Source organism: Haliotis rubra, unplaced genomic scaffold (assembly GCF_003918875.1).
Source record: "Haliotis rubra isolate DU_JTF1 unplaced genomic scaffold, ASM391887v1 Scf82, whole genome shotgun sequence".
NCBI classification, from domain to species: domain Eukaryota; kingdom Metazoa; phylum Mollusca; class Gastropoda; order Lepetellida; family Haliotidae; genus Haliotis; species Haliotis rubra.
The window spans coordinates 1,830,487-1,840,628 of record NW_025767546.1 but is presented as its reverse complement, the minus strand read 5'-3'; the positions used below and the strand labels follow the sequence as shown (position 1 = coordinate 1,840,628).

The 10,142-nt window shown below is 43.2% G+C and overlaps 1 long non-coding RNA gene across 1 annotated transcript; it reads right to left on the bottom strand.

Annotated features, from left to right (window-relative positions):
- Positions 1 to 7,238: 7,238 nt before the first annotated feature.
- LOC124262036 lies at positions 7,239 to 8,207 on the bottom strand. The gene is made up of 2 exons (XR_006894489.1): positions 8,104 to 8,207; positions 7,239 to 7,565 (listed from the first exon to the last, which is right to left on the bottom strand). It is a non-coding gene; the product is annotated as an uncharacterized LOC124262036 (long non-coding RNA).
- Between the last annotated feature and the right edge of the window lie 1,935 nt (positions 8,208 to 10,142).

The window sequence follows — 10,142 nt, the reverse complement described above, 5'->3', positions numbered from 1 at the left end:
ATACAAGATCAAGACTGATGGATGTTGAAAGGAGGATTTTTAAGGTATTTTTTTATTTTACGAAGAAAGGTGTTGCATTTGAAATATTTTTTAATAAAAGCATTTTATATCATTTCATCATTACTATCATGAAGGACTGGGTTTTGTGAGAAAATTGGAAAAAGATTCCGAAGATAAAAGGATAAGTTTTGTCCCTGTTGAAGAAAGAATAGTTAATAGTAACAAACACATGTTGCCTGAATATGTTTAAGTGTTAGTTAAATAAGTGGTGAAATGGTATGCTCCTACAACTGTATGGTACATGTTGCGGTACAAGTCCTTCTGTTTGGTATGTTTCGATTCAGTATATGAGATATGATCATAATGCAGAAAATTGACGACAAGAGCCAAACCTAGATAGATTTTGACAAAATGATTTGATTTCTAGACATTTTTAAATTTTTAAGAAGCTTAATAAAATGACATTACCAAAACCGAAAATACCAAATTTTGGATTGCATTATTGTATACCAAACCGAAATCAAAATACTAATACCGCGGTATACCGTTTCACCCTTAAGTGTTATACAATGTTAGTACAATGGTGCTGTATCATCCCGTATTGTCCACAGAGCTTTACTCATGCATGAGATGTACTTACTACATAAGCTAATGGCATCATATAGTCATTATGAACAATACAGGCTTGTGGTATATCTGTGTTTGACTGGTAGGTGAGACACTTCATTACATATTTTCATGTGAATCATCTTTCCACCAGAACAAAACACCATCATCATGACATGGAGTTTTAATCAATTCCAAAATTGTACAGGTGAATCATTATGAAATGGAACGTATGATGTCTTGGTCCTATTATACTCATGCTATGTACACAGATCAGTCAATATTTTTTGCAGAATATTGAATATTAAAGAAAACAAAATGATAATCTTTCCCATCATATTTTCATGATTAGATCCCCAGTACCTTGTGCTTGAGTGCTGACGCCAAGTCAACTCACAGATCTTAGTGCTAACATAACTCCCATACTTTAACATAGATTGATCATGATTGTAACTCAAGGGTCACTTTGTGAAACAACTTTCGCTAATAGTGTGAAGGCCCAAACTCTTTTCATGCCATGTTAAAGAACATCCAGTTGGTCATGGGCGGTCTTTTCTACGGAAGTGATTGGAGTGTTCTGGTCTGTCGTACCTTGGAAGTCAATGAAGATACATGGAGTTACAGGAAGTGTATTTGTAAGCAGACACTTGGAGTGTTACCTGAGTGTTCTGTGTTAATGGTTCCCAGTGTGTGTGATAGGGATATACCTCATTGCAGTAGTTCAGTTGAATGCGTGCCTTTATATTTTCACCCAGCATATGGCCATTACATTGAAATGTATTTTGTCTTTTAGTGTTATAGAATTAAATATGATACATTCCTTTTTTATTGCATCTTGTGTCTTTTATTTTTTGTTGAGAATTTGAAAAAACTGCTATGTATGTGAAACATGTGACATTGTCAACTGTTGCTCATAACATCAACCACTACTTTGGCTTGTCCTCACTAACTTGCCTCTTGGTGTAGCTGGAATATTGCCCTGGCTACATCACCTACAGGGCTGCATGGAATAGCTGGAATATTGCCCTTACTACATCATCTACAGGGCTGCGTGGTATAGCTGGAATATTGCCCTTACTACATCACCTACAGGGCTGCATGGAATAGCTGGAATATTGCCCTTACTACATCACCTACAGGGCTGCATGGAATAGCTGGAATATTGCCCTTACTACATCATCTACAGGGCTGCATGGTATAGCTGGAATATTGCCCTTACTACATCACCTACAGGGCTGCACGGAATAGCTGGAATATTGCCCTTACTGCATCATGTACAGGGCTGCATGGAATAGCTGGAATATTGCCCTTACTACATCACCTACAGGGCTGCATGGTATAGCTGGAATATTGCCCTGGCTACATCACCTACAGGGCTGCATGGTATAGCTGGAATATTGCCCTTACTACATCATCTACAGGGCTGCATGGTATAGCTGGAATATTGCCCTGGCTACATCACCTACAGGGCTGCATGGTATAGCTGGAATATTGCCCTGGCTACATCACCTACAGGGCTGCACGGAATAGCTGGAATATTGCCCTTACTACATCATCTACAGGGCTGCATGGTATAGCTGGAATATTGCCCTTACTACATCACCTACAGGGCTGCATGGTATAGCTGGAATATTGCCCTTACTACATCATCTACAGGGCTGCCCTGGCTACATCATAGGGCTGCATGGTATATGGAATATTGCCCTTACTACATCACCTACAGGGCTGCATGGAATAGCTGGAATATTGCCCTGGCTACATCACCTACAGGGCTGCATGGAATAGCTGGAATATTGCCCTTACTACATCACCTACAGGGCTGCATGGTATAGCTGGAATATTGCCCTTACTACATCACCTACAGGGCTGCATGGAATAGCTGGAATATTGCCCTTACTACATCACCTACAGGGCTGCATGGTATAGCTGGAATATTGCCCTTACTACATCACCATCATGTACAGGGCTGCATGGTATAGCTGGAATATTGCCCTTACTACATCATCTACAGGGCTGCGTGGTATAGCTGGAATATTGCCCTTACTACATCACCTACAGGGCTGCATGGTATAGCTGGAATATTGCCCTGGCTACTACATCATCACTACAGGGCTGCATGGTATAGCTGGAATATTGCCCTTGGCTACATCACCTACAGGGCTGCATGGTATAGCTGGAATATTGCCCTGGCTACATCACCTACAGGGCTGCATGGTATAGCTGGAATATTGCCCTGGCTACATCACCTACAGGGCTGCATGGTATAGCTGGAATATTGCCCTGGCTACATCACCTACAGGGCTGCACGGAATAGCTGGAATATTGCCCTTACTACATCATCTACAGGGCTGCATGGTATAGCTGGAATATTGCCCTGGCTACATCATCTACAGGGCTGCATGGTATAGCTGGAATATTGCCCTGGCTACATCACCTACAGGGCTGCATGGAATAGCTGGAATATTGCCCTTACTACATCACCTACAGGGCTGCACATCACGTATAGCTGGAATATTGCCCTTACTACATCACCTACAGGGCTGCATGGAATAGCTGGAATATTGCCCTTACTACATCACCTACAGGGCTGCATGGAATAGCTGGAATATTGCCCTTACTACATCACCTACAGGGCTGCATGGAATAGCTGGAATATTGCCCTTACTACATCACCAGGGCTGCATGGTATAGCTGGAATATTGCCCCTGGCTTGGCTGCATGGTATAGCTGGAATATTGCCCTTACTACATCACCTACAGGGCTGCATGGAATAGCTGGAATATTGCCCTTGCTACATCACCTACAGGGCTGCACGGAATAGCTGGAATATTGCCCTTACTACATCACCTACAGGGCTGCATGGAATAGCTGGAATATTGCCCTGGCTACATCACCTACAGGGCTGCATGGTATAGCTGGAATATTGCCCTTGCTACATCACGTACAGGGCTGCATGGAATAGCTGGAATATTGCCCTACTACATCACCTACAGGGGCTGCATGGAATAGCTGGAATATTGCCCTTACTACATCACCTACAGGGCTGCACGGAATAGCTGGAATATTGCCCTTACTACATCATCTACAGGGCTGCATGGAATAGCTGGAATATTGCCCTGGCTACATCACCTACAGGGCTGCATGGAATAGCTGGAATATTGCCCTGGCTACTACATCATCTACAGGGCTGCATGGTATAGCTGGAATATTGCCCTGGCTACATCACCTACAGGGCTGCATGGAATAGCTGGAATATTGCCCTGGCTACATCACCTACAGGGCTGCATGGAATGGAATATTGCTGGAATATTGCCCTTACTACATCATCTACAGGGCTGCATGGTATAGCTGGAATATTGCCCTGGCTACATCACCTACAGGGCTGCATGGAATAGCTGGAATATTGCCCTGGCTACATCACCTACAGGGCTGCATGGAATAGCTGGAATATTGCCCTTACTACATCACCTACAGGGCTGCATGGAATAGCTGGAATATTGCCCTTACTACATCATCTACAGGGCTGCGTGGTATAGCTGGAATGTTGCCCTACATCACCTACAGGGCTGCATGGAATAGCTGGAATATTGCCCTGGCTACATCACCTACAGGGCTGCATGGAATAGCTGGAATATTGCCCTTACTACATCATCTACAGGGCTGCATGGTATAGCTGGAATATTGCCCTTACTACATCACCTACAGGGCTGCATGGTATAGCTGGAATATTGCCCTTACTACATCACCTACAGGGCTGCATGGTATAGCTGGAATATTGCCCTTACTACATCACGTACAGGGCTGCATGGTATAGCTGGAATATTGCCCTTACTACATCATCTACAGGGCTGCATGGTATAGCTGGAATATTGCCCTTACTACATCACCTACAGGGCTGCATGGTATAGCTGGAATATTGCCCTTACTACATCACCTACAGGGCTGCATGGTATAGCTGGAATATTGCCCTTACTACATCATCTACAGGGCTGCATGGTATAGTATAGCTGGAATATTGCCCTTACTACATCACCTACAGGGCTGCATGGAATAGCTGGAATATTGCCCTTACTACATCACCTACAGGGCTGCATGGAATAGCTGGAATATTGCCCTTACTACATCACCTACAGGGCTGCATGGAATAGCTGGAATATTGCCCATACTACATCATCTACAGGGCTGCGTGGAATAGCTGGAATATTGCCCTGGCTACATCACCTACAGGGCTGCATGGAATAGCTGGAATATTGCCCTGGCTACATCACCTACAGGGCTGCATGGAATAGCTGGAATATTGCCCTGGCTACATCACCTACAGGGCTGCACGGAATAGCTGGAATATTGCTCCTCTTGAGTATCCTTCGTTGAATGTGAAATAGTTTCTGAATACAGTTTGTTTCTTGGCGAATATTACCAACAAATATTTTCAGATGATTTGCATGACGATTTCACAATTATAGTGAACCGTCACACATACATCCTTGCTTCTCCTGTGTAATATTTTGTCCAAGGTCTTAGTATGTGAGCGAGTGGTTTTACGCCGCTTTTAGCAATATTCTAACAATATCACGGCGGGGAACACCAGAAATGGGCTTTACACATTGTACCCATATGGAGAATCGAACCCGGGTCTTCTGCGGGACGAGAGGACGCTTTAACCATTGGGCTACCCCACCAATTAACAGAACTAAAGAAGTGATATGATTAGGGAGGCAACTTAATGAAATATTCGCACCATGCGTTGCTCCCTTGAAGTTTATGAAACCAATTACTCCCTTGAAGATCTGACAATAATTGCTTACAATACATTTCCACAACAGGAAACTATGGAATCGGCGAACACGAGAAGTTGTTTTACCTTTTTGGATTTTTTCTTTTCATTTCTTAAATTCTAACAATAGTAGGTATATATATTTCCACACGAAGGGGTTAAACTTGGCATATGTATCCTCGTATTGTACACATTCGTTCTTTCCACTAAGGCTTCGTGCGTGTGGAATGCGTCACTTACACGCAGTAAAAGAATTTAGATTTAGATTGCCACATGATTCATCCATGTTTCGGTTTCTTTCCTGAACCAGCAGTTTGGGTTTACTAATTTTAACACAGAACATGTTGAGCCAGTGCACCTTGGTCACGTTCCGACAACAGCAGGTAAGGTGGTTGTGACTGGCCCGCGTGACTTGGGATCGATGCCGTCCCAGCTGCATCTCCGCATCACAATCATTGGTTGCACGGAACAACGTGAGTAATGTATACTTGCTGTATATTGGAGATTAATAGACCGCGTGGTCCGGGGATGAACTTACTCGTCACGAATAATGTGACAGTTCGATTCATTTGGATTCACCTTATTCATTGTTCTTGTATAAATTATGAACATAAACGTATTATTACATAGGGTGTTGTAGGCGTCTCCCTGCTTGACCAAGGCCCAACTGTATTAAAGTCCGCTATGATAAAGTTTGAAATTTGCTGTACTTCAGAGTATGGCAGTTCTTCTTTGCGCAATATGGAAAATATTGGTTCAACATGCAGCAACCAACCATGTTGACAGAATGGAATTTTAAGTTTGGACTGCAACCGTCCAGCTACTGACATGATAAGGCGCATGACAGCAATCGTGGAGGTACTGACATGACAAGACGCATGACTGCAACCGTCCAGCTACTGACATGATAAGGCGCATGACTTTAATCGTGGAGGTACTGACATGACAAGACGCATGACTGCAACCGTCCAGCTACTGACATGATAAGGCGCATGGCAGCAATCGTGGAGGTACTGACATGACAAGACGCATGACTGCAACCGTCCAGCTACTGACATGATAAGGCGCATGGCAGCAATCGTGGAGGTACTGACATGACAAGACGCATGACTGCAACCGTCCAGCTACTGACATGATAAGACGCATGACTGCAACCGTCGGGGTACTGACATGTCAAGACGCATGACTTCAACCGTCGAGGTACTGACATGTTAAGACGCATGACTTTTACCGTCGAGGTATTGACATGACAAAACGCATGACTGCTTCCGTTCTGCTACATGTATGACAAGACATATGACGGCATCTGTTAAGGTACTGACAAGACGTATGACGTCGAGGTACTGACATACAGAGTGTTTTCGTTTAGTTCTTGTTTCTAAACACTGCAGTCAGCAATACCGCAGCTATATGACATACAAAGACATATTTGCCCGTCAAGATCCGGGTTAGATTGATCTTCAGCCACCCATGCTTGTCGTATAGAGTCAAGTAAGAGGATCGGGAGGTCTCAGTGGGCTGGCTTTAACTAACAAAGCCGCACAAACAACACACGCATGCAAAAGCAAAGATTCGTAATATGAAAACCCAGTCTCACCTCTTGCAACCCACAACCAGAATGCAGCAACCGACACTTCATCACGATCACTTGCCACCCTAATTCGTTACCAGAACATCACATATATAGGTCATGCCAATAATGGTTGTCACCAAACAGACAAAAAAATTTTAATGGGGGGTTGTTTGTGAGGTGTGTGGGGGAAAAGGGTGTGTGTGTGTGACAACCATTATTGGCATGAGTATACTTGCTTTACCTGGCGACCTATCTTGTGTCCACGACAATAAATAAATACAACAATAAAACACCAAAATGTTTATTATGGGTTTTTTTAAAAAACACATACAAATCGAGACAGCCTTAATATCATACAAACAGTATTTTGACAAGGCAACCCACGAGGTAATCAAATATCATTTTCTGACAAAAGAACATGGACCTCATGAAGTAGCGTGAGACAGCTAGGCCCTCGATTTGTGATCTCCTCCATTGCGCTCATCTCGATGCACGTGCATCCATGACGTCATACTAGTGACGTCACCGTAATCCTTCTATCGCATTCCTGTCGTGAGTTCAGGGGCACTTTGAGTATTGCACGGTCCGTGGTGTGTGGTCCTGTCCTGATATCTGAAATAAAAGATTAGTTTTATGTAAAAATCAGGATATCAGGGCAAATTAATTGAAAATGACACACAACAGTATTCATTGATTTTATCAAGTATTCATTTGATTTTGACCCTGGATATTTGACCCTGGAATACATTCTATCAAAAAAATTTATTATTTTTTATCGATATACCAAATTTATATATAGGGGGACTCGGCGGGATGTCACAGCATGTGTTACACACAAACCAGTAACTGTGAACCCGTGTTTGCTTGAAGTATTCAGCTTCTGAGCACATCATGGCTTAGGACATTTTATCAACAATATGTATGTATTATATAAGGTATCTGTCCTCCTGCATATTATTAAAGCTTTCGGGATGTTCTCTTAATACCGGGGGCGGTGGGAGTAGCCTAGTGGCTAAAGCGTTCGCTCGTCACGCCGAAGACCGGGTTCGATTCCCCACATGGTTTCAATGTGTGAAGCCCATTTCTGGTGTCCACCGCCGTGATATTGATTGAATATTGCTAAAAGCGGAGTAAACCTAAACTCACTCACTCTGTCAACACCCGATCGTCTCCATAATCTGGTGGGTAGCTATAGAGCCTACTCGGAGCGGAAAGTTGGCACTCCTTATTACTTTGCATTGTCCTTTGCTGTAGAAATGCAAAACAATATTCACCGCGACGCAAACCCCATATCACTTCACTCCTTCATGACGTATTCTATACTACCCATCAAAAGTTTAGATTCACCAGTGTAAATGTAGCCACTTACTTCAGTCAACTGTTCTAAACTAGATTTTGCTAAATATTCCATAATGTGTAAAGGTACTGTTTACACATGAACAGATGTATTGTAAAACAAATTCGTAACGTTGAAAAAATTATTTTCATGAGTTCAATAAATTATGAAACTCAGTGACAATTGGCGAATTCTTAACAAAACTTTACACCAAAACGCAGCTGTTCACATGCACGATATTTGCACATGCTTTTCAGAAAACGGATGCATGATCCTCGTGCAATTCATCTGCATAAGGTTTGCAGATGGTTCCCCTAAGTTTGTGGAGAAATCCAACTTCGATGTAACCGTATATATACATAACATATTGTGAGTGCTTTAAGTGAGTCTAAACTTTTGATGGGTAGTATATTTGCGCCGCCATATAACTGGCATATTGCTGAGTGCGGCGTAAAACTAAACTCACTCACGTATCCTAATTGCGTAGATCAATGCTCATGCTATTGGATGTATGGATGTCTATCACTGGATTGTCTGGCCCAGACTCGATTATTTATAGACCGCCGCCTATAGGTGGAATATTGTTGAGTGCGGCGTAGACTGACTAAACTCACTCACTGACCGAACCGGTCTTCTGCAAAACGTGCCCACAAACCAGTGGGCCATCTAGACTTGCTTCATTTAGAACCTCGGCATTGCAGGGAGGGCTAGGTGCGTGGGAAAATAGTGCGGTTCAGGGACTGCGGTTCGATCGTCACCCTCGATAATCTCCAGGGTATACGTTATGATCACTCTCCACTATACCCTGGATGCATCCACGGCTTGGACCGATGATTTTATTACCTCCCTTGGCTGGATTTTTATCCGATCAGGTGTCTACGCTGGTAAGTTGAGCGAACCAATCAAAACTCACTTTCGCGTCTTAAATTATGTAACCCTTTAAACTTAGCAACACAGTTGATGCAGAGGTACTCTGAAAGAGGCGGAAGGATTTCTTTCATATATTTTTTTTAAGTTTCAGATCTGTCATTTGTCTGTATGATTTCCCAAAAAATCTGAGTGGCACTGCGAACAAACCCTCGCGGCTGCGACCGCTATCTTCGTTGACACTGGCAAGCCCGGATGTAACGGCGGCTTAGCTGATTGGCTACTGTGAGAATGCGGAGCCAGCAATGGGAGGTAATATAATTATCGGGCCAAGCCGTGGATGCATCCAGGGTATAGTGGAGAGTGATTGTAACGTATACCCTGGAGATTATCGAGGATGTTCGATCGTATACCTTGGTTATTATCGAGGATGGTGTGAGACAGACTAATGAGATACTGTAATGTGTTACCACGAGAATGAGCGTAATATCGCCCGCCATAATTCGTTGTGAAAACCCTTTACTTAGCGCACCTTCAATACTAAACGAAAGCCATGCAGAATTACGAAAGCACGATGAACCCTACCGTTGCGTCATCGTTACGAAGCGTCAAGTGACGTCAAACCAGGATTATTGGGTGCGTGTGGTTGAAACTCATCAATGTGCCATTAACGCTGTTCATCAAATGTCCGCGAGCGAACACACACAAAACGAAAATCCAGGTTAATTGCAGCTATAGTGACATGTTAATGGTCGCTCTTCTCTCGGGTCATAAACCAGGATGGCTGTTTGTCCGCGTACAGGTTGTGAGTGTACCGCGACTGTGTTGAATATACATGTAGAGGAGGAAGAAAATGGGCGTTGTTAAACAGTGCAGAAAATGTACAGATCGATTTGATTTTTTAGAAACACGTTTTCGCCAGGTTCATTAGCGCAATGAAATCGCCATAAATGTACCACTGAACTACTAATTATTATCATGTGCAT